This window comes from Platichthys flesus, chromosome 19 (assembly GCF_949316205.1).
Source record: "Platichthys flesus chromosome 19, fPlaFle2.1, whole genome shotgun sequence".
Lineage (NCBI taxonomy): Eukaryota > Metazoa > Chordata > Actinopteri > Pleuronectiformes > Pleuronectidae > Platichthys > Platichthys flesus.
The window spans coordinates 4550553-4578071 of NC_084963.1; the positions used below are offsets into that span (position 1 = coordinate 4550553).

At 42.9% G+C, this 27519-nt stretch overlaps 1 protein-coding gene across 1 annotated transcript in view; it reads right to left on the minus strand.

Annotated features, from left to right (window-relative positions):
• Positions 1 to 27519, minus strand: part of cntfr (ciliary neurotrophic factor receptor) — a 199634-nt gene that overhangs the window by 155589 nt on the left and 16526 nt on the right. The window contains exon 2 of the mRNA XM_062413558.1: positions 7332 to 7372. The gene's annotated coding sequence lies outside the window, so the exon portion shown is untranslated. The remainder of the gene's footprint in view (positions 1 to 7331; positions 7373 to 27519) is intronic.

Genomic DNA, 27519 nt, shown 5'->3' on the forward strand with positions numbered 1-27519 from the left:
AGGTCCAACATCATATTATAGTATTGGACATATTTTTAATACATTTTCTGCTTTCTTCACCTCCTCTTTCATCAGCTCTTATTCGTTTTCCTCCCTGTACTTCCTGTTCCCTTCTATCTGTTCATTTATCACCGGCCACATCTTCTCTCCCTCCCCATCTCCATCCCCATCTATCTCTCCTTCCTGTTCCTTTTCCACTGTCCACTCAGCGTACCCCCCTCCTCTTTTTTCTTGTTCTTCCTTCTTCTCTTCCTCTTCACTCATTTCTCTTTCTGTCTCTCTATTACCCCCCCACCTCCCTTGCACTCTCTGATGGGTGTCCTGTTCCCTCTCTCTCTGGGAGTAGCAGACCTCCTGACGGCTAAGTATTGATCGTCCCATCCCCTCTTCTCTCTCTCCGTCTTACACACACACACACAAGGGTGACAAGATAAAAGGGTTTGTATGCCCCAAGGCAAATGCAGCTAAACATGAGACCAGGGGCTCTCAGCCTCCAGCTTACGTTTCAAGAACAGACATATTTAACAAACCCAGGGCTGCAAACTCAGTCCCATATCTCTAACTGTCCAAAAATTACCATTAGATATATTTACGACGAGCTTATTTTTATCTGCACGTTAAGCTCGGCATGAAACAACATGAATCTTGTAGAATTGCTGCAGTCGAAACATTCTTCCGCTGTTGCCTCAGAAGGCTCAGGGCAACCAGCATGCTCTTGTCTGTGTGAGGGAAGATTTCCGGATAATAATACTATTTATAATCTTTGCCTCGGGGCGAACACTTGACTCTAACGGGAAGAAGTTTCCTTGTTTTTCTGTAAAAAATACAGTTCCAGCAAAGCTGTCTAAGAGGCATGTTTAAGGGCCAGTGTGTATTACATATGTAAACAAATTGAAAAAGGGAAAAAGCTAAGTTTGGGTCTGTGTTTGATCCCTTTCATTTATCTCCATTGTACTCAAAGGAGGGTAGTTCTGCAGAGCGGAAGATGCAAACGGACACTTCACTTCCCCGGAAATTGGAATTTATTACTGTGGATGTAGCCTAAGAATCTAATTCATCATTACAATCCTTAATGTAGAAGCTCACCAAGGGACCGGGTCAATATCATTCAGCTGCAGAGCCAAAACAACACAGTAACGTAGAAAGTTTAGATAAAATCTTTCAAGATATTTATAGAAAACTATTAATTGTCTCTAAATCTCATCTCTGGAATCACACACACATTTTAGAGCAACCTGCAGTTAATTGTAATTATAATTTGCAGTTACACCTTGCTGCCACTTGGAGACGGAGCACAGTTGTATTGAGTAAGATTGGTAAATAAATCACAAATAAAATCAATACACAACAGAGAAACAAATTCTGTCGAATAGATTCAGTTTATGAAGCTTTCTCCTTTTGCCAGTTGCCCGGCTCAGAATTTATAGTGAGATGCTTTTGTCAACAGCACCTTTCAGATGGGAATACAACCCCCTAACTGTGGCGGTGTTAGTGTCCCATCCACTGCACCCCAGAGCTAATAAGGGGTTGTGGGGAATCAATACCTGGCACGAAAAACAATGTGACTTTCAGCTGCCGTGGCCACATCAATCAATCTCATTGCCATTAGCTCATCTCTGGACACCAACTTGGACTTCTCTCTCGCCTGCTACCTCACAGCCCCCCTCCGCCCACGATGGTCGCCGGTTTCCCTTCCATCCTTCACCTCTTCGCCTCTCCTCCATTCTCTGTCTCCCTCCCTCCCTCCCTCTCTCTCTTTCTCTCTCCCTCCCTGCCAGCTCAGCGGATGCCCCTTGTCACAGCTCCTATTTCAACCTTCTGAAGTTTCCTAATTGATCGCAATTAGAGCCGCTATAGAGAAAAGGGGTGGGGTAGTGGGGGGGGCAGACAAACGGAGATGGGGAGGGAAAGTGTGTGTGTGTGTGTGTGTGTCTCACAGTGAGAGAGGGTGAGCGAGAGAGATTAAAATCAATGAGTCTGTTTTGAAAGTGGCTATATTAGCAACTGGACTACATTCGACCACAGACTGCTGAGGTAATAACACAAGAGACGGGGGGGTGGGGGGTGGAGTGACAGAGAGACACAAAGAGACTTTGACTCACAGCAAGAGGCAAAAACAAAAGAGACTACTGATGGAGGGAGTGAAATGACGCTGAGTGAACGATATTAAAACAGTGACTTGGAAAAGGGAACCCGTCCAACACTTATACAAGTGTTAAGCTTTCTTTCTTTCTATCTCACACAGGGTCACATTTTACAACTATATAACAGTCAGATTAGATTTGGTGCTGAAGTTTTGGTTTCTGTCCATAAAGACACAGTAGTACCAAACCTGGAAATCAACTACAGTTTGGAATGCTGTGCAGTACAATGTGGATGCCCAACCTGAGCCCATTGGGACCAGTCAGGACACAGATTTCTAAATTATATATGAGTATGGATCGGTGACATTGGCTGGGTCACATAAGCCCGATTTTAATGCAAATTTCTGTAGGAGGAGAAAACAAGTAATAAACATGTGTGTCAGGGACAGGGCTGGATCAGGTTTTGACCAAAATAAAAGATTGCCCATCAGGTTTGGTTTAGTAATCTTTCTGGCCTCTGTGCAGAGGCACAGTTTGGGCTCCTACCTTCTCCATTTACAGATTGCAGTTAACAGGTGCATCTTTGATATCAAGGAAGATAGTAAGTCATCCAGTTGAGCTCTGGCAAGAATTTGAATCAGAAAAAGCCTGATTCTTAAGAAGAAGGAGGAGGATAAAAAAAAACAGAATAAGAGATGTATTAAGGGTGAAAAGACATATGTAGAGAAAAACAGATACAGGGATAAGTTGGGATAAAATCAAATGAGGCAGACAGAGAGTTTTGCGAGAAATGTAGTTGCCAAGTGAGAGCGACGGATGGCAAGGGATTTGTAATAGAGAGATAGAGAGGCAGAATGACAAAGAGGAAGAATAACAATGGTGCCAAAGCCTCTTCCATCCTCCTTGCAAACGTCCCTGATCCCGTTTTTCTCTCATTTAAATTCCTCTCCATTGTCATTGCAATCCGGGCCTAACCCCCCACAGCCTGGCAAATACACACTCATTGACACACACACAAACACTCATGGACATCAGAACACACATGCATTGACCTCCAGCAGCCACCACGGCCATCCCAGGGAGCCGGGCTCACACATCTTCCACTAATCCCCATCAATGGGCACACACATGTACACACTCGCAGTGTTTGCTGGAAAGATAGGCTTGAGTTTCCCCAGACTGCAGATGTCAACGTGACCCTCGCCGTGCTAACATGGGCGAGGAATAGCAAGCAGCTTGTCACCAGGCATCCAGTGTCTTGTCGGCAACACAAGGCCGGGCAGGGCTGGTGCCGAGCTCACTTAGGCCTTGTCAACATGCATAGACGATACAGCTATAGCTTTAATTCGGCTCCTCGCCTTACCATCTCCTGGTCAGCGGGGCTTACAGCCACAGCACCCTGGCTTGTCAGCAGCAGTATCTCACAGAGCAGACACACGGGGCTCTCAGTAGCATTAGCCTCCGATGTCTTCAAAGCTGTCCAGCGGGAGCAGCGGGGCTAGGAAATAGCCTCCTGTCAGCATTGGGCAGGACATGGCTGGGTTAATAGAATTCCTTGGCTTATCACTCCCTTGTCAGCAGTTCTAGGTCACGGAGATGGCACCCGGAGCTGATCTTAATATTGCCTTGTCAATGTGCACAGGCTGAATCTGGACTGCCAGCAAAGCCCGGGATCACGGCAAGAGAGAGCGAGACACGGTGAAATGAAGCCTTGTCTGCAATTTCACCGGTGTTGTGTTGACTCCTTATCACTCTCATGTAGACAATGATAGAGCAGAGATGGTAACTGCTGATTCCAGGACGGTCGTCTGGCCTTCCTCCAGGATCATAAGAAGAAAATGTCCGTCTTACCTCTGGAATATTATATAATATTACCTTTTATTAAACACGAAGCAGGAACAGCCTCAAAGAAAACAAAAGCCTCGGATGGAAACTTTAACTGTTGTATTGCCGTAATATTTCTCTAGTGTGGTCTTATTTTGCTTGTTTACAATCAACTCTGGGATAAACTTGTGAGTAATTGAATTATAGTTCTCTTACAATCGCTCTGTAACCTCCTCCACAAGTAATGAAGTTTATTAAGAGCTGCTCTGGGCGAAATGAAAGAATATTGGATATTCCAAAAAGGAACAAACACGCATCCGGATGCTTGAGATAATGAGTGAAACTAGCAGGGCTCTCAGGTAATTTTGAATCCATTAAGCCAGAACAGACTGACACACACAAACTCTCAAGGCAAGAATGGCTGAAACGAACGTGTGTACGCAAACAGACAGGGTATTGTGTAGAGAGATCAGTCATTATGTTTATATGCACATCAATTTCCCACTGTTATTCAAAATATGATGATATAAAGAATTCGATGTATACAGAATTTTCTGTTTGGATTATCTGAAATTGACCTCATTCCACCTTTAGAATATTCTGATTGAGATGTGGGATAATAAATAAATCTTAATCTTAATCTTAGATATATACAGGTTTTAAGAGACTTATACCAGGTATTCTGAATATGCGTCTCAGCTTAGTTATCGTGATTTGCAAAATAGAAAAGCCCATATTTGTGGACAGACGGTGAAACCAACCAACAGTACCTGGCTGACTGAAATGTGTGAGTGATCCCAAATGTTCATAAGGGGCTGAGTTAGAACTGGAGTCAGCCAGCCAAGGCTCCCCACTGGCCATTTCTCTTTCCAAATGAATTGGTGCAAACAGCCTCTATTGGCTCAACCCCTTTTTTGTGGAAAGCAAAGCGACAGATCTTGCTTCTATCAGCTTGCTGGATAATCCCTCGCTTCTTTCCATGGATGAGAGTCATCAGCGCAACCTGCGAGAGGCACAGCTCTCTCTCCTTTCATCTGCTCTGTTCAGTGAGTGGCAGACAATCGAAGCAGCTGTTTGCTACTCAGACGGAGGCTGGGCACGAGGGGTAAGACAGAAGCTCACCCAGAGGAGCTGTATGTGTGAACTCAAATGACCAAATCAGTTCCACATGACATTAAACTGCAAACTTCCCGCTGCCAGCTCCCTGGTACAAAGTCTGTGAAGTGTGCGAACGGATAAAAACTGCTGGAAGAAGCCAATACTGGGCAGAAGGGCATTTTGACATGTCACTGTAGAAAAGCAGCCAGAATAATTGAAGTGAACTGTGCTTTTCCTACTAAGACATGTAGACCATCTAAAGGGAAACACATCGTCAACTTCACAAACTGACCATAACATGCCCTGTCAGATAGTAGGTTTTGGGCTCTTGATAAGACTTAGGGTCAGGGTTGTGTGCTGTATGAGTCAAAGTCAGGAGAATCATGTCTAGACATCCAGACCCTCTTGTGTAGGCTGCAACACTTCCCATCCTGTTAGAGCAGAGAAGGCAGCATGAGGCAACAGGGCTTCCTTGCAACACGTCTTAGTAAAGTAGCCAAGCTTCACATATTAAATCAAGTCCATGGAAAAGTGGCAAATAACTCAGCTCCTTTGTGCAGACCTCTGCGGAAGTGTGTCAAATATGGAGCCAATAATGTTGTTGCACATGCTGAACTCTTCACAGAGAGATGGATGCTCACATTAATAAATGTAGAGTCCAACATTTTTTGCAATAATACAATCAAAAGAAAACAACTTCATAACAAACGGGAGAATAAAGAGGTTATATATCGTGGCTGGAGTAATGTGACTGTTAACAGGTTTACATGTATCAGCCCTTTGAATCTCCTGCCTTCCAAGTCCAAGTCATTTTATGTGTCTTGTGTTTCTGAATGTCAGCTCTTTGCTTATCATCGTTATGCAACATGACATATGACTCGCTGCGAGGCCAAGCGCCCCGATGGGAAGGAAAATAAATTCCTGAACTTGAACTCAATTACGGTTAAGGGCGAAAACAAAGTCGCAGAGTAATTGGGTTGCATTGCACCTGGCTGTCAGCGGTACCCTAAAGCGCCTGCGAGCTTGTGTCCTCGGTTCAAATCCCTGTGCCAGCATATAGGGGAAACATGACTGAGCGGAGCAAATGAGTTATGCTCCCACGTCCCTCATTGACTGCAGTCAAGCTTCCCTTAAGCAAGGCCCGCAACCCCCATTTCTCCACTGCTGCCGCCGAGTGAGCAACAATTTGCATTTGGTAAATCTGTATGCAAACATCATCGGTCATTCATGTGAAAAAATAAATCTGTCTGCTTTCGACAGCAGCTTTTCCTTGTAGAGTTTAAATGAGTGGCATTAAACTTTATCCTCAGGTTCCAATGAGTGAATACAATTGTGTACACATACTATTAATGTTCAAAGCATTGCGGCGGGCACGGACTTCCCTGCAGGTAACCTTATAGCCCCGAGCTGTCAGGATGAATGCTGTGGCCTGCGTGGAATCTGGGTATCTGTGTGTGTGTGTGTCCACCGCGTCTGCGTATTTCCAGTTCCAGTTTGTGTCCGTGCATGTCCGAAGTTTCCCCATCTGACCGTCGACATGTGGATGCGTTTGTCGCTGGCATTTCCCCCCCCGCACAGGGCAACTCTATCCGCCTCCATGGATTCCTTTCAACGCCCGCCGCCACACACACAAACATACATCACACATCCTATCGCTGACACACACATGTCACCACGGCAAACAGATACAGCGGAGGACCGGCTACTGACGGAGAAGCAGAGACCACCATACTGGCAGGCTAAAGGTTTTCAACGTGGGGAGAGTGCAGCTGCTGCGGTTGCTTGTTGAATCATGACACACATGTTTTTTTCCAACAATATCCTGGAACTGAGACACAACAACTAAATGCAGTTCACTCAACCAAAGCTTTGACTTGGTAGACGGTCCGCCTTGTTCCCACATGTGCTGAACTGGTTCACGGTATTCCTCTTCACACATGTGCTTCCTATTGTCAGTTTGATTTTGCACAAAGCACCCGGTTCGTAAACCATCATCCTGAAAAGTGGGGATGGGCAAATTTCACGTGACTGCAGAGCAAATTTTACAAGATGATGCAGATTCACTGCTGATGTGGTCGGGCTGGGAAAACTAAGAACGAGAGCAACACTCCTATCTATTTATAAAGCGAGTGAAATTGGTTTTCATGGACCCCTGGCTCGTAAAACTTACTCAGCACAAAATAAAGGAAGCACCACATAAAAGTCTAAATTCAACAAGATAAAAACAGTCAAGCAGAGAAAACAAACAAAGTCCCAGTGAGCTCACCCTACAGCAAAGGCATCTACAGTATATATGCAGGAGTGGAATAAAATAAAAGATCTTACCTTGGACAGATTAAAACGTCAGCACAATCCTCCTCTTCACCCTGTTAAAAAACAACAAAGTGTCATTAATCTGATCTGGAGTCAGTCAAAAACAGATTTCAGTTTGCAAAAGTAAGTAAAATATTTAATTATTAGACAGAGAGTCCAACAAAAGATCATCCAATATTTGGGAATATTAAACTTGGAATTACTCATGTATAAAAGGGTTAATATCCGGCTTAAAAGCAACCAGAGGACTGGAAAATGGAATAAATTGTTTTAATAGCTTGCAAAGATTTTACCGGACCCCGACCATGCAGAGAAAACAGAAATAGCACCGTATTGCAGAAAGATTTTGTATAAATTAGGGCACTTGAATTTCGAAGCAAGGATGTCTTTGCAATTCTCCCATTCCATCCTCCCAGCAATGTGTCATCAATGATTTTCCTCAAATCTACTCTCTCCACCCCTCCGGTCATAAATGGTGTTTAATCAGTCAGCAGTTCAACAGCAGATGAAAAATCTGAATGTATATGTATTCAGAGTTATGAGTTCATCGCAGTCTTATCTACTGTGTGCACCAGCTTCTCCTCCTTCCTCTTTCCACCTGGTTTCCGTTCTGTCCACCTGCCCATCAGCGAGCGACAGGTGAGCCTATTACACGCTTCCCACACTGTCTGCTACACACTCACTCTCACACGTTCACACACACAGACACACACGCAAAGCCGCACCAGCTCTACTTCATGGTAGCTAAGCGCGCCACGCACATCAGCCCGATCTGCTGCGCTGTAAAACGGCTGTTACCGCAGCCACGTCACGCTCCTGATGAAGTGGTCCAGTGTCGAATACGAGAGCTGCAAAGAAAAATGCCATCACCGGAGGATGGAGGGGAAACCGGCGAGAACGGCCGTAATGGAATAAAGAAGGTCGAGCCCTGGAATTGAGCTTTAACAGGCAACAGCCAAATTTAATTAAAAGTTAAAGCGTTAAGTGTAACCGAGGTAAAGACCGAAGAGGATTTCAATATTAACGAGACAGCATCTGTAAAACACAAGGAGTTACATTTGAATCACTGTTATTGACAATGAGATGGAGTAGATAGGGATTTTATTTCCCCAGCAGCAGAATATATTCACACCCCGAGACAACAACCGAATAAATGAGAGTCTGTGTGAAGTTAAACAAAACTCACAGCAAAAGATAAACTGCTTTCAGACAAGTACCGGACTATTTTTTACTTTTCTCCAGAGGAGGTGCACATGTGAACCTGCTCCGTGGTCCGCCTGGCCTCCTCTTATTGTTATTTACAGAATTACCCCAAACGGACAGTAGTACACTTGATATGTGGGGGATTTAAAGCAGTCTCTCCTTCAGACCCCCAAAATATGACATTCCAAAAGACAATAAGATGTTTTATTCAAAATAAAAATTCAGAAAAACCAATATTTCTTTTGAAAATAAAGGAAAAAGCTGAAACTAGAAGACTACTTTGTTCACGGGGGCTGTGCCTTCTGACCGAACAACATAAATGTTACATGACAGCGCTGACCAGCATGATGGTAGTTGTGGAACACCGTGTTCTCTGAGAGAAATGGAAAAGGCCACAGGATGGAGATATGAGCGGCTCGCCCACTAACGGTCAGTACGGCCGTTCAGTCCTCATGTTGAAGTATCCTTGGGTTATGTGAATGTGATGTACGAGTGATAGAGAAGAGGTATATATAGAAATGTATGACCTATGGTGTGAAGTGCTATGAGTGGTCGTTAAGGTCAGAAAAGCTCTAGATAAATTCAGTACATTTGGAAAAGTCAATTTTTTTTGTTGGAATAAAAGAAAAGCCAGTGTTGCTTGTTTACAGGATGATGAGGGGGTTAACTTATTTAACTTAAACATCACTATTGGAACTTCCTGGTGTGACTTTGTCTTTAATAATAGAAATAGAACACTGCATTTATCGATTGATTTGCACTTTAACGACACAACAGTTTTACTGACTCATTAGAAAGGGATTATGTACTCTTGGAGCCTGGAGGTGATAATCAGCACACAGTCGCTCGTCCCTACGGTATAAGGTGAGGGCATTACAGCCAGGGAGGGTCTCAGTAGTGTTCCTTAATATGGATGACAGGAAAACACATTATGGCTGCTGTGCATCTTTTAAATCCTCTTGTAATCACAGTAATTACTTGTAATGGACTGGTTTCCCCTTGTGCATTCTCCAACATAAAAAGAACAAGTTGAACTTCTGTAGGCTACATGTGTTCGAGTCAGTTTAACAGACAGTTTCCAGTCGTGATGTCTCTCTCACATCTTCTGCCACAGATCCTTCTGACTTCAGTATCACAGCTCGGACATGTTTAGGCGATTTTCTACTCTGTCGAGTCGAGTCAGTGCCTCGCGGTGCCTCTACATCCATCAGTGGCTGAAAGGCTATTTATTTATTTATCCATTTCCAGAAAAACTTGACTGGAAGAGCGAGGGATTGAGGGAAAGAGGGGGAGAGGAGGAGACGGACAGAAAAAAAGGGGCTGGCAGGGAGGGGGGTGAGTTTGTTTACTGTTGATGCCGTGCAGCAACATGGCAGAGCGTGCCATATCGTGTGAGACATCGGCTTTTAGACAACTGCTCGCTCTCTCTCTTCTCGTTTGTTCTTCCTCTACCTGCCTCCCCCTCATCCCGCTCTCCCTGTCTCTCTCTCTCTCTTTGTGCTTCTCCCCAAACGCACACCTTTCTTTAGTTTATCCTAATTCTCTCCTTCTTCCAGACCTTGACACCAGCTGTACATTTCCAACTCAGCAGTTCCCCAGCTCTCCAGATGACGCAGTGGGATTTCACGCCAGCTAAGAACTTATGAGTAAAAATAACACTAAATCAAAGAGAAAAAAACAACAACAACAACAAAAAAATCAAGGAAATCAGCAAAAAAACAAATCCCACAGGCCTCAGTGCAGATCGGGACCTTGATGGAATTAAGGAGGCCAGACTAAATTTATTTATGTTGAGTGGAAGAATTTTAATGCAAGAAAGAAAGACCAGGCGAGAATAAGAGGAAGAGCTAAATATACAGAGGCTACTACAGAGAGATGGATTAAAATAGATGAGATGTGATTGCGAACAGTGAGAGAAAACCCTCAGAGATAATTACGCACTCAGCGTGTGTCTTTTCAACACCCCCGTAACAGCAGATCACCCCAATTCCACAGCCACACAAATGTAAAGGCCGTACTCTTTAATAATATTGTTCGATCGCAGCTCTAGAATGTCGGGTTTTCTTTCCAAGCCGGGCCGCCGAAGCCTGGTGAAATCTGAAAAAATCCTGCCTGTGCATCCTGGTTCAGGGGATGTGAATTACTATTGCTGGCAGTCGGGGCTACATTTCGTAGACTTTTGTTGCCGCCCAATGGAAAATGTTTTCCAAAGATGTTAAATCCGGGGCCGAGGTGTTAAACCAAACCGATTGTTCGCCTCAAAGCCGGCATTTCCACCCTTTTTGATCTCGGGGCCGACTAATGCGGAGCAGACAACCTGGAGGGTCTTTAATTTGCAACACAAAGGGCCTCTCTTAATGGGTTCTGTGACCAACACTGGATTAACTTTTGTAACCAGAGCACATGCACTGAAACTAAATGCTAATCGGGATATTTATTTACCCGTAGGTGGTCAATTTGAATTACTGTATCCCTCAAGTTTTTTTTGTCATCAAGCTCGCTCAGTGAGTGACAGTTTGTCATGTCTACTGGCCACACATAATGCACTTTACAAACAGATGTCTTCACTGCATTGTGAGTTTATTGCAGGGATAAGGGATTACAGAGAGAGAAAACAAAAAAAAACGGGGGGGGGGGGGGGGGGGAGTTTCACCGCAGCCACCAGCCAAAAGCTGGGATTGCATTTATTCATTTGTCTGTTTTCTGTGACTTCAGTTCCAAGGAGCTTTCAGGAATGAGGTTGAATTGTATTATTCACTTTTCTATAACACAATTCTGAACGTCATGTTTGAAGAATTCCTTCCCAATGTATTTTTTTTACCAGTCACTCTGCACTGGAGGACTGAACATGCTTCTCTCACTGCAGAACATAATGGAACTAAAGAAAGATACAGTTGATTCTACGCAGACAAAAACCTGCAATATTATTTCTTTGTCAAAAGTTTTTATCATTTTATTCTGAAGTCTACGACAGGCAAACATGGATGAACTTTGGAGTAAAATAACAAACAAACACAACCCTTCACAAATACAAATACAGACAGTGGATTAAAAGGTTACCCTGGCAGAGTTACTACTATAAATCAATGGGCTAAAAGGAGAGCTGGAAGCCACTGAACTGCACGCTGCACAAAATCCAATGTGAACCCAACCGACAGTCCCCCAATTCTTCCCTTCTGCTCTGTTTGTCTGCCCGTTTTTTAAAACCAGGGCTATTATTAGTAGCCAAGGGGATCAGGTTAAGAAGATGAAGGCTCAAAGAGCATGGAGGGACAGAGAATTTCAACATGAGCATAGAGAGGGGTAAACCGGCAGGAAACAAACAGACCTGCAGACCAGGTTTACAAACACTGTGAATGAGAGGAATCTTCAGAAACTATGTGTCGCATAATAGCTTGAATCTACCTGGAGCGAAGGTGTCTTCAGATAAATATAGCGATACAGGTTTTAGGAGTGCAGTTTAGTTTGAATGTCTTATTCATGTCTTTAAATAGAAGAGCATTCAGAGAGTGCATACCTGCCCTGAGGCCCCAACATTCCCCCTAATGAAAGCACATTCAAATCCCTGAGATCTGAATCAAATCGCACATACTTAAATAATAATTAGTCCAGTTAAACATGCACCAATGTTTCAGCAAATCAATGAAAATGGTAAAGAGAGTGAAAAAAGATTCCTGAATTTTTCGCCTGATCCAGATTCACACCAGAATATGATGGGTTGTTATTAAACTGCTTCCTCAAAGACAGAAACAGTCGGACACTAAAAAATATCCTCTTTGGCAAAGATAATAAGATAATGGTGAGTTGATGCTGCGGACATTGAAAAAGACAAAGATGCAAAGAGGGACAGGTAAGGTAGGAAAGGTCAAATGGGAATCAGGTAAACTTAATAAATGTGTCAGAAATCATTAAACTTTAAAGCTGCAAAACTTCAATAAGCAAATACTCCAGAAAATAAGTTAGAGCGTAACATTAGTCCCACCCTGACCCAATTTAAGTGCCCAAAGCTTTATCTGTCTATGTTGAAACAGCATTTTGAAAGCACAACCAGGACCAAGGACAGACAAAAATTCATAATAAAAACTGATTGTCCAATTTGTGCATTTTGTGCCGGCTGAGCAATGGCATCACCCTGAAACCCACACAAAAAGAAACCTCATCAGATAACGGTGGGAAAAAAAAAATCTATATAAAATGTGGCAGTGAGTGGGAAAGGATTGCACAGTGGAGATGTTAGAGGTTAAGCGAGCAAACAGGAGGCAGATAGTTCAGACTATAAGCCTCGTAATCTGCCTCATAGCTGTCATCTGACATCACTGCAGCAGATGCTTCATCTTGGATCCTGCTCTATTCTAACCTACTGGGCGGGGGAGGGGGGGGGGGGGTCTCTCTGTCTCAATGTAATGTAATGAAAACAGAAGAGAGGATGGTAGGGAGATGGTCTGGTGCTCCGTGCACAGAGGCAACGACAGACAGCAGGTCAACAAAGTGATGTTAGGGTGTGTGTACGTGTTAATATGCAACCAGATAAGTATAGAGCCTTTAAGTGACACTTAAGCAAATGCACCATAAAGCGAATATATAATGTGTTGATTTTTATGTTTATGGCCCCAGATGTTTTGCATACATTTGATGGTTTGCCTCACGCACAGTGGGGACAACCTGCGCAAACGACTGACCTGGTTCTAATTAAGTTGTTAAAGGCGAATGAGGCAGCTAAGAGAGGGCGGTTAAAATCAAAATTGGCTACATGTGCAGTCGGTAATGTACAGAAGCACGGATGATGAATAATATCTCCACTTGAGATGTTCACCAACACAACACAGACTCTCCAAGACTCTGAAATTAAAATGAAAGCTTAATATCTACTAGTGTTGTTACGTTTTTCGTGTGATTAATAAGAATTGAGTTTTCAATGAAGTTATGAGGATCTGCCAAATATCTGACCATTTTCTGCTTCTTCACACCAATTTTCAAGTGATTTCCAAAAGCTTCCTTCCATAGAGTTACCAGCACTGCTGCAAATACTGCAGGAGCCTCTCCTCCACTATACTGCAAATGATGTGGAGCAAGCTCGTTACAAAACGTCCAAAGTGTTGGGGGGGCGGGGGTAGCTTCATCTTAACAGCTCAGCGAGAGAGAGAGAGACAAACAAAGAATCGCAAAGAGAGGAAAAAAAAAATAATGAACCCTGGAGCCTGTGAGAAGGACGAAGAGAGGAGAGTGAAACCCAAGAGGGACGTTCAGGAGATTCAAACTCCTCTCATCAGTGCGTCCGCCTCTGTGCCACGAGATGTAAAGGCAGTCAAAGCGAGGGAGAGGGGGAGGAAGAGACAGATGAGAAAAGAAGGGGAAGAAGAACGAGGGAGGGTGGTTAAAGCATTTAATTGTGTTCTCTCCTCTGGCAGACTGATAACAACTGTCTGACTCACCTGGAGATGGGAGTGAAGGGCAGAGAGAGGAGGGGGGGGGGATGTATGAGGCAACGTGGCTGGGAAAGGGTTTATTCAACAGATTGGAGATTTGAGTTCATCTCTGGTGGGAGATAAACTGGGAGCACACAGAGGAACTAAACATTATTCTGCATTACCTGTGGTAGATTAAGCAGAGTGGGAACCAGCTATCTGACGTTACTGAGAAGGACTGAGGAAGGAAGTTCAATTGTTTATGATGTGATCTCCAGAGTTTTATGAGAATGAAACCTAAAATATCAGGTGGAAGATATGTTTTCAAAGCAAATGTATGACCAGGCGACAAATTACACATTGCCTGTTGGGCCTTAATGAGAGCAGGGAATCAGATCAGCATTTTAAAATCATGCAGGAAATGAAATAATGTGTTGCTTCTAAGTTTAGCTCAGAGTTTTCAACTTTTTCAACACAACCATTTCTTCTCCCAGGTGAGACGAAAATAAAACTCTTTAATCTTCGGGGCCCCATTTCCATGTCAGTGCAAAGACTAGAGGAAGCAGCTCGGAGCATTTAGTAATTTCTTGACTTTGACATTTGCTTTCCACTGTCAAAGTAGAATTTTGATAAACACAGAGTGAAAAGAGGAGAGCAGAGGCGGGTGGTTCATTCAAATAAGGATTGAATGGATTGAAAGTCACTTTTTTGTTTGGTGCGTTGCTCTGAGAATTTCCATCAAATCTATTTTTTTTTTTTACAACAAACTTCCAGAAAATAACCACACACACACCGATTCACTTAACTCACTGGTTAAAACTTGGTTTTCATTCGTCTATTCAGGACACGACAGATTAATCTGATTCATCATTCCAATGTGTCACTCCCTCATTTCCAGTTTTCCGTTTTGGCAAAAGTTCATGGTTTACTCCTTAACTGCATCATGGTGCAAGCTGTTGCTTTAGAATATAAGATTTGAGAAGATGATAAAACATGATATACGGTAGAAATAACCTCAAATAATGTTTTTTTTACTTCTAATTTGGTTCTATCATCCTAAATCAAACCAGTAAAAAAAAAACACATCATCATCATCTGCAGATTTGTGTAGCTGTGCGTTGACGTTGCGTCGCTCTGCACCTTCCAGACAACAACATGATTTGTTGAGCGGCTGTCGCCATGCGTCACTGTGATTGGCACAGCTGTTTCTGAGAGATGAGACCAGTGATGTGTGTGTGTACTCATTAATCAGCCCAGTATTCAGTTCCCATTCACCTTCACCAATCCTTTTTGCACTTTGCACTGCTGTGCATACAGGTGCACTTACACAAGGTGTGCACGGTGACGCGGGAACAGTCAACGCACCAACTGCTCCGTCCTTCTGCAAATGAAATAGGGCCCCTCAGTGTAAAATGCCTATAGTTCCATAACTTGTTCTTGAAGGTTAGCAACTGACAGATGTAAATCACCAGCCAGGTGAAATTAATTTCGGTGCACAGGGCGCCCCACAGCTCAGTTTGGCAGACTAAAGCGGGACTAAAGAGTGTCAGCATCCCCAGGCAACACAGGAGGAAGAAACACAGAGATAGAGGAAAAAGAGGGGGAAATGACTGGCAGATTGATAAAAAGACATCTCTGCTGGGACGTGAATAAATGGATGATGGGGTGGTAGGGATGGATCAGAATGTAGAGCGGGGGAAGTGAGGAAAACGAGTGAGGTGGTTTATGCCAAAGTGAACCTCCTCCCCTGAACGACTGCGTGTGGAGTCAGCCATAAAGAGAAAATACAAAATTGGGAAGAGCAAGAAAGGGAGGGATGAAAAAAAACAAAACGACAGAGTCAGGGGAAAAGCAGTTTTAAGCAGGATGGGACCCGATGTCAAACTTGGCCAAAGACGACGTAGACTGATCGCCAGGCCATGTGGATGGGTACCAAGAAAGATCAAAAGGGGTGGAGGGAGAAGAAGTGAGGGATGAAGGGAGAACAAAGAGGCAAAACCGGACTAAAACGGGCTTAACTGCCCATCAAAAGGACGGAGGGAGCGAAACGAGGGATGGAGGCAGAGGGGGAGCAAATGGTGTGAAATTGACATGAAAATGAGGGGATGCTTGGGGAGAAGCCAGCCCAATGCAACACCTGAGGTTTGCGCGGGTTTAGGTCGGGTTGGCTCTGGACGATAAGATAAGTGCCACCTTATCTGTGTCTGTCAGACAGTAAACAAACCAACCGACACATACAGACAGTTTCCTTTGGCTGGAGGAGATGCAGACGTGGACAAAAACACTATTACAAGATTGGCAGATAGGTATTTGGGGCTGTTGTTGGAATTGACTCAGATGGTTATTTGTCTGTGTGGCCATCTGTGTGTTGTTTTTCTGCTTATACTGTATGTGTGTGTGTGTATATGTGTGTGTGTGTGTTTGTGTGTGTGTGTGTATGCAACAGGGGGGGTTAACTATTTGCTAAGGGGTGGGGGAGCATCATTGACACTGATCATGGGGTCCAATTATGAACTCATGGTCCATGCCCATCATACATAAAGAGTGTGGTTCAATAGACCAAGACCAGTGGAAAGTGTTGGATTATTGCGTAGTTTTGTATGAAATGTGAAAATGTGTCACATGTTTCATCCCTTCAAGCTGCCACAGAGGCTGGAAATGACCCTGTATCCCAAAAAGCCCCAAACTCATTGTGAAAATTGTGGGAATAAAACCCAGATAGAAAGGTGCAGTGCACTGGTGTTGGGTGAATCATCTCCATGCTACACTCTCTGTCTCCACTGAACATTCACTTAGAATTCAAGCTGAGATTTTCATTCACAACCACAAAGTACGAACATCAAGCAGGTTAGGAAAACAACATGTTCTGTCTATCTATGAAGAATCAGCATAACAACCTGCAGAGCTGCATTGGTCAGTGAGTGTGTTGGTGTCCTTAGAGTTTGGACATATGTGGGAGATACAGACATATAATCTGGGAAATTGGATTAATATTAATTCAATACGACTACTTCTACTACTATGAATAATAGTAATTTAATAGTATATGTTATAAATAGGGAATAACCAATAGAATAGTCAAATAAGTCATTTTTACGTTAAATAAATCTGGTCGTAACCTATTCTTGGATTACATGAACGTACGTGAAAGTCGAGGTTTTCTGTGTGTCTATCTGAATCCGTGTTAAATACCATTGTGGTTTCCGATTGCATCGCCTCGGTGCATGTTTTGTGTGGTTGTAAGCCACACAATTTCTCCCACATTGGGTTGTATATGCAATCAATGTCTCAGGGAAGCAGGCTGGTCAGCGGGGGGGGGGGTATATATATAGTACAGACTTAGTCCTTTGTGAGAGGAAAAAGCTTAGAGGATGTAATCAATGAGAGTGAGTGTCATAAAAGGAAAGAAAGAAGAGAGAAAAGCTGGTAACTGTGTTTTTGTATTGCATCACAATATTGAGGCTTTAAGTGCTGGATTGAGAGAAACTATAGAGAAACTAAAATAAGTGTTTAAAGAGGTAATTTATTCAACAGATAATCCACGTTTTTATGTATTAATTAAAACATTATGAAGTTTCTCTCGATGAAGCGACTTTGAAGATATGAGTGGAAATGGCAACATGGATTTTCAACTCTGCCATCGAGCTTGTGTTTTCACCTGTTCGTTTATTTGTAAGAAGGATTATGCAAAAGAGCAGCGAACCAATCTGCACCGAGCTTGGTGGAGCGGTGGGGCTTTGAATCTTGGTGTGGATCCAGTCAGAGAGGAGGATCCAAGAGCTGTTTTTTCCACATTCTGTTGGATTTTCATTTTCATCAGTTCCTCTGGATCTCGATGTGTTTAGAATTGTCATTATTGTTTTTTCCTGCAATGTAAATAGCTGTGATGACTGTGAATCTCGATGGAAAGATATATCGGAATCTACTAAATACACAAATAGACCCTCAAATGAAATATGAAATCCCAAATGCTATAATATCTCCACAATTATACTCACAGATTCATATGGCCCAGGAGGACAAACTATTACCAAATGTGTAAATATTTATGATAAATACCTAAAAGGAATCTGCACCGTTTAGATCCATAATAAGAAATGGATCAATGATGAAGCGGCATCATTACTTTGGCAGTTTGAGAGTCAGGGGCAGAGATTGGATTTTTATACTCTGGTTGCTCGGCTGTGATGGTGAGAGATCCAGTCGGTCATCTGCAGCCATAAATGTTAATTAACAGCCTTAGCTACTGGACATTAATTCCTGCTATAGCCAAAAGGGAGGATTCATAAAAATAGGGTGCATGTGCATGAAAGTATGTCACATGTGTGTATACATGTCCTTTTATATGAGGTTGTGTATGTGCGTCCACTGCGTCTTGTGTGACAACTTGTGAACGTCTGCGTGGTCCAAGGACACGGGGTGATGAAAACTGTCCCAAGGCTCCTCTGTCCTCTCCTAATCAGCCGTCAGCACAAACCATAACTAGCTACTCACACCGCGACAACATAATAAAGCTGTACAGGGACAAAGTCAGGTAAAAGTCACACGTGGCGACATATTATAGAAGCACCCACACAAACACGCACATACACACTAGGTCGGGTGAATTACACTCCGACATCACAAAGAGCAATAAAAGACGTGGGAAAAGTAAAAACGACACTGTGGACTCGTATTACAGCTCAGTGTGGTCGGTGTGAGTCGAAGGTCGGGCCCTGTAACAAGGTAACACCGTGACCTCACAGCACGGCTATAAAACAACCTCATTAAGGCGAGTCATTGTGTGATGTCATGGTTTGAAGACCGCAGTGAGTCAGAAGAATCGCAACGACGCCGTAAAAATCACTCTACATTTCATAGCCGGGTATCAGGCGGCCAAAGTAAAGTCTCCATCACTTACAGTTCATTTCTGCCCTGAAGAGGTGTTTAGCGATGCGTCAGTGCTTCAGACTCAGACCTGACCAGAGGTGACTGGATAAAGGCAGATTTTCAGTTCATAGAGAGCTAGAGTTGGCCCCAGTTGGCTTCATATAATAACCACAGGGTGTCTTTAAAGATGGCTGTCATGACTTCTCCCCAAAAGTCAGGGGGTGGACTTTGGATCCAAAAGTAAAAGAGGGCAGCGTTCGTATCTGAGATGTTTTAGCTCTAATTAAAAAATGATGTTATTTTTTAATAACCCTGGTCTTGTTTGGTGAATCTGGCTTATTAATGAAGATGGAACCCAAACCACGAAACCACCAGTGTCTGTGGAAAACCCAGCTAATGGAATCGAGCCATAACTCTCTCTTTGGATCTCACTGTCGACGCCTCTCTTCCTCCCCTCTCCCTTTCTCCCTCATGCACCATCAATCAATCTGTTTATCTGTTCTTCCTCATCCATCCACCAGCTCCCCCCTTATCTATCCAAATGTACTGTAGGACGCCACCATTTCAGGCCAGGGTAGTGTTCCTGACCATGAAGATGTTTTACAGCACCCCCCACCGCCACCCTCCCTCACTCTTGAACCTCACCTTCCCTAAACAGATAGGAGAAAAGCCCCCGTGTTGGAGTCACGCTTCAGTGGTTTCTAATTATGTGTTCACTGTAGGAGGCTGGTCAGAATATTTCATATGGACCCGGGAGAGTGCAAGAGATAAAAGAGACTGAGAGGGGAGGGAAAAGATAGAGAGGCGTGAGAGAGAGACAGAGGGAGATGGAGAGAGGAAGGAGAAAAGCAACACACGCGGCACAACGGATAAATACAGCAGATTTATTGTTTGTGTTGTCCAGGGATGACATTAGACAACCATACGGCGGAGAGTCAGAGGAGGAGAGGGAGATGTCAGGGTTTGTAGGAAACTTAATCTACGATATATATTTAAATGCACGTCTTCCATCAAAAGGGTGGCATGATGATGTCGGTCGCCCAGGGTGTTTCTGTGCATCTGTGTGGCTTTTCTCCAGGTATGCAGACTTCCTGCCTCTGTTCAAAGACATGCAGCTTGGTTAATTGGCACCTAATAAGTTGAATGGGAGCATGAACAGTGCTTTCTATCTATATGTCTTTAAACTCTATGGCCGATTGACTAGTTGTCCAGGGAGAATACCACCGCTCGCCCAACGTCTGCAGGGATTGTTATATTCCTACTGGATGAATGGATTCTAAAAAGAGATTGAATATTTACGGTGCTTGCAAAACACATGTTTTCCACAACAGCGTGGGCGATGGTTGAGAGTTTAGTTCTGCATTCGATACACTTGTGCTACCTAGAGGGGATGTATCACGAGCCAGTGAAGCGATTAAAACACTTTAAATCCCACGTGTTGCTCATTAACGCTTTCCTGCATCTCCTCCGATGGCTCGCATCCCACAGGAAAACAAAATGCCTCCCGGCGTTAAATGAATGCTAGCTGGAGATGAAAAGTAAAGCTAACTTTGAGTTGTTGGAAAATCAGCACTGCACATCAGTCCAGTTTCATTCCTACCATAAAGTTAAATATCTGTTTTCAAACTATTCTTTTGTGAAGCATTGGATTCTGCGATAATGATAGCGTCGTCCATTTTGAACTTTCAACCTCTCCCTTCCCTCATTGGACAAGATGGGTTCCTGTTGATCAGCACAAAAAAATCTCCAAAATAAAGATTTGCCCGATTTGAACTCACTGCACTGATTCTATTGCATATGATTTATTTTAACCTGTTAAATGCTGGTGTGACCACTCATTAAGGCTTTATTGGAATTGGCTATCTAGACCAAATGCCATGAAATCCACATGAAAATTAAAAAACCTACACGACTGCATACATTAGCCCTGCAAAACCCCTGAAGCGTCTTTACCGCACGATAAAAAAAGGTTAAAATGTCCACAGACGATGCCTTTTAGTGATTAGACAATAATTAGAAAGGACTCCCTGACCTTGCACATTCAGCCTCGGGAAGACTCGCACAGATCGGCTCTTCTCAGAGCTCTTAAATGACTGGTGTCATTAACGTTGGTGTGCGGTTGCCAGCTGTAATATTTCCTGTGGTCATTAGACCATCTGGTGGGACTGACTCGTATCTCCATCCGTCTCTCTCTTCTGCTGCAGCTGCCTGTTTGCCTACATGTACGACTCACTCCACGTCTTCGTCTCTACCTCCAACATATCCCTCATTGGTGTTTCTCTATCTTTACCTCTCCTTGTACCTCTTTCAGCTGCACCTTCCCTCTTGGATTCACACGACATGTGTGTCATACTGATTCTTTCAATTTATTTTTTACTCTCACACTTATCCTTTTAAACCCCATCCATGCCTCTTGCCCCTGGCCACTTCACCCACGTCTCTGTAATGGCAACCCACTGATGTATGCAGCCGCTTCTCCACTTCAATATGTTAATTTAAGAGATCTTGCGTGTCATCTCTGAGGAAGGGTCAACATCCCTCGAAATTAAAACTTCATCATTGCTGTAATTGCGACGTCTTGGCATATATAACAGCACTAGTTCAACTAACACTTCTAAGATGTATTTGCATAAAGCAATTTTTCTAAACTTTTTAAATTAGATTGGATTAATGGAAATTTAACAGAAACGTATATTTTTGTACTAAGCCCAGAAACATTTACAGATATATAACAGACATGGTGGCTTTTCGTGAAGTGACCTCCAATAGAACATAAATGTGACTCCTACGTCATCATTTACAATGTAAAACATGTTGATTTGCATTTACAGAAAACATCAATATGGTGTTAGAAGATTAATATGGCAGAATTAACATTTCCCCTGTGTCTCTGCTTACAACTTAACCTGAACTATCATCAAAAATACATAAATACACTGATGTGATCCGCTGTAATGGAGCAGTCTCATTTAATGCACAGTTCCATGAGTAAGGGTCTCCATTATCTCATGTGCAAACATTGATTCAAAAGGCAGTATCAGCCATATGTTAGTAACATGACAGGCGAGTCCTTAGCAATCCACACACCGACCCACAACCTGTGTGAATATACACAATCTCTCAGAAATGGCTGTTATCGCTCTGCCTCAATCTCTGAATTGCTCCCTTTGCTTTTTGTGTTTCAATGGATCAATAAAACCTTGAGGAAATTTAACTATTCCTGCAGCACATTGAAAAAGCTTTACGAGCCAAATACAATCTGAAATTCACCTTAACATGCACACTGAGTTTCAGAGTTTTAACACATACACATTTAGGATTTTCACAGTCTGTAAATAAAATCCTGCTCTTCTATCTACCTTTAATCCACCAACCCATGAAGCTAAGATATAATGGAGTGACACATGGCAATTTAATATTTAACATATCTCAATATCAGATATGAATTACTCTGCATAAAAATATATAATTGTTACACAAAAAAGATTACATTTTCTTTTTAAATATATTGCTTCTCTCACATGTTTGGTCTTGAAGTTAACGGTGATGAAGATTCAACTAAAGAATGAAGCTTTTATTTCAATATTGGTGTCAGTGCTTTGAAATGTCTTTGACCATCTTCACAATACTATACTTAAAGAGCTCTTATGCTCACTATTGATGTGAGAGTCAAAAGAACAAAATAATAACTATAATAAAAAGAATCCTGCTCAGGCGAGGGCTTTCACAAAGTTGACACTTCTCTATCAAGGAGGCGGCAGATTGCTCTGGATCTCATGTCGATCAGAAATAGAAAAAGAAAATGACTGAACTATTACCAGAGAAAGATCGTACACGTTTCTTTCTGCAGTTCTTCCCTCTAGCTTTTATCACTTAAATCTTTAGCAGAGAAGAGTGGATCCGTGCTCCATTCACCTCTGAGACAGCAGTGACAATCACATCTGTCTGTTATTGTCAGGTTCAAATACAACAAGAGTGGCCTTTTTGTATTTTCCTTTTCCACCAGGAGGGCTGAGAAAGAGGGCATAGAAATCAATGGATACTTAAAAGCCACCAGATGAATGTTCTTACAAATTGGCTTTATAAATAATAAATTGGTTTAAAAATCATAGATTAAATTTGATCTAAAATGACCAGATGTGATTTAGTCCATTGCAGTGCACATTCAATCAAAATAGTGTAGTTGAAAAATACTATTTGAACTGGAGTAAACAAAGTTCTATCACAAGACACTGCGGCTTCTGTGAAGTCTATTTCTGCTCAATAAAAGTCATCAGTGAAGCCGGTCATGCCACAGTTTGAAGACTTGAACCAAATTTATCTGATTCATGTGAAAGTCATCTGAGCACAATTTATTGTTCATGGGTTTTAAGACATCAACAAAGGGAAACTGTGTGTTAAAAAAATACATAGATATGTATATGTGTTGTTTTGTAAATTTGCTCAGTGCCATGAAAGTATCCAACGTTCGTATATTTTGCCTTTAATATTTTACCTTTGACCAAATTCTTATAATCAAAACTGAGTTGCACATTGTGACCAGACTTTCAATGTTTGCTTAACCATTTCAACAACAACAACAACAAAAAGAGACGTCATCTGCCCTTGGAGGCAAATTTACAATCTTGAATATTCATAGGGTATTATTCCTTTATTTTCCTTTTGCCTCGCAACTCTGCACCTCCAAGAAGACAGTGCGCAGACCTCGTTCTATTCCTCTAAAAAGAACGAAGCCAGGACACCGCATAATAAAACTGTCATTGCCTCATGGCAGAGAGTGCACTGCTTTTGAAGGGAATTGGAGGAGCTGATTTGATTGGCCACTGACTGATGCCAGCCTCCCACACACACACGCGCTGATCATATTGTTCTCTTAAATACTCAAGTGTGTAATGTACAAATCCCCATTTCTCCCATGTAGACCTTGATCTTTTCAAATTAGATTAGGGGAATTGAGGGGAGTCAGGAAACATGTATTGTACAGTCTATTGTGTCAATGGAAATCTATTTAAAAACCTGGTTTACATATTGTAGAACAAATCAAAAGACCATCCCACTCCATGTTGATGAAGGGGAGCTGAGAGCGAGTACAGGCATTTGCATTGAAAATGAGCTGGGGCTCCTCGCCTCTTCCTTGACCACTAAGCCGGCATAAGTTGGGGTTTTCTACGTTGAGAAGCCGTGACACAAAATCCAGTTTAGAAGTTTAACTGCGATGTTGAGTCAGAGCTCCACAGCATCTCCGGGTTCAATGTAAGCAAGGTCTGTGAATGCTGCTGCGGGCGGGGGGGGGGGGACTTCGGAGCCGGTGTTTGTTTCTGAGGTTAAGTGTGCGCTCCGTTGTGGAAATCATATTCCTAATGAGGGTGTCACAGCCCCGTGAGAATCCCTTATGCCAGTCTTCTGAACATAAAGCCTTCTAAGAGGAGCTAAGTCAAACGCAGCCCCGAGAACAGTGTTCCTGTCCCGGTAATATTGATAATTCCCCCCTGACACAGGTTATCTGTTCTTTATGTGTGTGCGTGAGAGTGTATATACATTGTGTTTAAGCAGCACTACCACGTACTGTACATCAAAGGTGACTGCTGGAGCCTTGGGTGCTGCCCAATATGAATGATGTCAACCAACTGGGAGCAGTTTGTGCTGAAGAGTGAACGTGTTATCTCTGCCGATTTCAAAAGGTCTGTTCTCTTTCCTGCTGCAAGTTTGACCCATTTCTTCTGGGGCAGCTATTTTTATATATTTTCTCTTTGCAATTGCTTATTATGCAAATTACTAAATTAACTAAAAATGGCAGTATTCGTCTGAGGGCACTTTCACACCTCCCTTGTTTGGTCTGGGCCCTTTTCAGTTTAGTCTGAAGCATAATAACAGGTGAAAGGTGCCGTGAGCCACAGTCTTGGACCAGTGGACCAAATAGTCCAAACAAAAGAGGTGGTCTCGTTTGGGATCAAACAGTTTAGAGAAGGTTCAGACAGCATGAAACTATAGAAGAAGAGATTGAAGTGGAAGTGGTTCGCTCATAGTCTTCACCTCTGACGATATTTGAATGACATGACGTGATAGCGATACCATAGTGAGATTGCAGTGGCAACAGAATAAAACAATTATATCCCTTTTTCCATTTGAACAGATTAGAAGACATGAGTCACATGCCCTAAGATCGGTTTGTTTTATAGTGAATCTGAAGCTGTCGTCGTTTGTTGTGACCAGGGATCGTGAGTTAGACGATGGAGATGGAACATTGTTGAGTAGGAATGATCTGGTGATCATTTCAAGATTTGAAAATCATGCTTAGTCAATTAAACTGCTGCCCATAGGCCCTCACTCACAGCCATTTATCAGTGAATTGAAGCAGCAGCAAGAGCCACTCAGGAAGTCTGACTCAGCAGAAAGTTTGTTTCTTATGCTGTGGTATCGAGACTATAGCACAGAAGAGTTGGGATTCTTTTAAAACTAATTAACACCCCTCCGGCCGGTCAGAACAGGATGCACGCCGAGGCCTCTGTGCTATTTAGGAAAACAGCCCCGAGAGGATGTACAGAACTTCACTGCGACTGTGATGCAAGGAGTTGCAGCCATGTACCAGTTTGTGTGATCAAAGTATTCACAATTGAAACAAATCATGTGACAGCAGCGCACAACACACAACATCACACAGATACAGATCAGAAGCATCAGCTGTGTTGACATCGAACATCAGAATGGGAGGGGGGGGGGGTATCTTTGTGAATTTGACCATGGTGTGATTGTTTGGAACCAGATGGGCTGATGGGAGTATTTCAAAAAGAAACGATCTACTGGGATTTTAACACACACTCAACAGTCTCTAGAGTTTAAAGGGGGGGAAAATGATCGTCAATGGACTGTAAGGGAACAGCACCTTCAGGTATCCAGTCTTTTCAAAATGTCGTCAGCAGAAAACCTTGAGGTGGACGGGCTACAATGGGAAAAGGCCACAGCAGCCTCCACGCCATTCAGCCGAGAGCCGAGGTCTGAGGGCTGCAGTGAGCACAGGTTCACCAGAAGTGGCCAGCTGGAGACTGAATTAACAAACAGTCCTGGTCTATTGAATTTCAGTATCTGCTGAGGTTGCAGATGACAGGGTCAGACTTCACCATCAGCTTCCTGTATTAACACTCCAGGCTGGTGTTGGTGGTGGTGTGGTGAGGGGGACATGTATTTGGCACATTTCGGGTCCCTAAATGCAGATCAATCATTTGAATGCCCCAGCATTTGAATTTGAATATTGCTGCCCTTTACAGCCCACTTTGCCATCTTTTCATGGCTACTTCCAACATGAAGAGACAGCAGGTCACAAACCAGTGTGGTACAATGGGAGATTTGCAGGGATTCTGTGATGCAATCATGTAAACATGGCACAAATCACGGGGGCTGTTTTCAAGAAAGGAGGTTCTACCCACTTTTAAATTACGCTGTCTCTAATATAGTGTATCTTTCACTCATATACTAATTTTTCAATTTCTGCTGAAGGATCTCTGTGGAAGCAATCAACGTGAACCCACCAATTATAGCCTGAGCAGGTGGAAATGTATACAGCGAGGTCCTAATTCACTGTATTGGGCGATTTAAGTGGGAAAATTTGAGACAAAAACCCACCATGTAACCGTAACCTGACTTCCTGACACACCCACAGACTCACACATACACCCACAGACTCACTAACACAGACACACAAACACGTAGCATATGCTGTGTAACTGCCATCTAAAAAGAGGCTTTCCAGTCCTGACAACTCAATTTTCTGATTATTATAACATAATCACGGCAGTTAATAGGCATTCTCATATTTCATTTAGGTTTTCATGGGAAAAAAAATGCTAGTTTGAGGCCATATTACTTCTAAGTAGGCAATTAAAACAAATTGCTCCAAGTAACAGAGAAATATGGCCGCTTAAGATAAGTTCCATATGGACGTTTCTGTGTTTTTGAGCCACCAGTCGCTGGATTAATGCCACAGTGGAAGGTCGTGAATTATATCACAGACGCACACATTTAAATGGAAATGCCAGGGAGACACACTCATGCGAGTGCACGGTCGTATATTCTGTGACAAAACTGTCATTACAACAGAATTGTGCGCGTGCGTACATGTAAGGGCAGATGCTAAGACACAGGCTCGCGTTTTCACACATACACATTGCATCTCGTCAAGTTGAGAATAACCGAAGGGCCTGAATACGGATTTCACACTCGAGCTAAACCTCCTTAACTTTCCTCAACAATATGGACGCCTCAAGCTATGTCAGCTCTCTCTCCCCCCCACTGCCACTACAAACATTCACTCCTTCTTTACAGATAATGTTCTCCCTCTGGTTTAAAACCTCATTAAAGAACATTGTTTCTGATGGAGGAAAGTCGGCAGATTATTTTAATGTCTTTCATGTATCTGCTTAAATGGACTGAGACGGGATACTACATGTTTTGTTATTACAAGCTGCGTTCAGTTCCACTTCGTTATGAGTGCGGGCCGACAGCCTCAATGGATCTTTTGTAGGCAGGAGCACTATTTAACAGTGGTGGCTTTGTAACCGCGGCCAAACAGCGTAAGGTGCATCATATGTGTATAAATAATGAAATAAGAAGAGGCTAAATGTAGCATGACCTCCGATCATAAAGTGGTTCCACGTCTAAATATTACGAAACAAGAAATCCCTGGAATGTAAATAAAACGAGACACTAGGTCTTGGAGTGGATGCAAC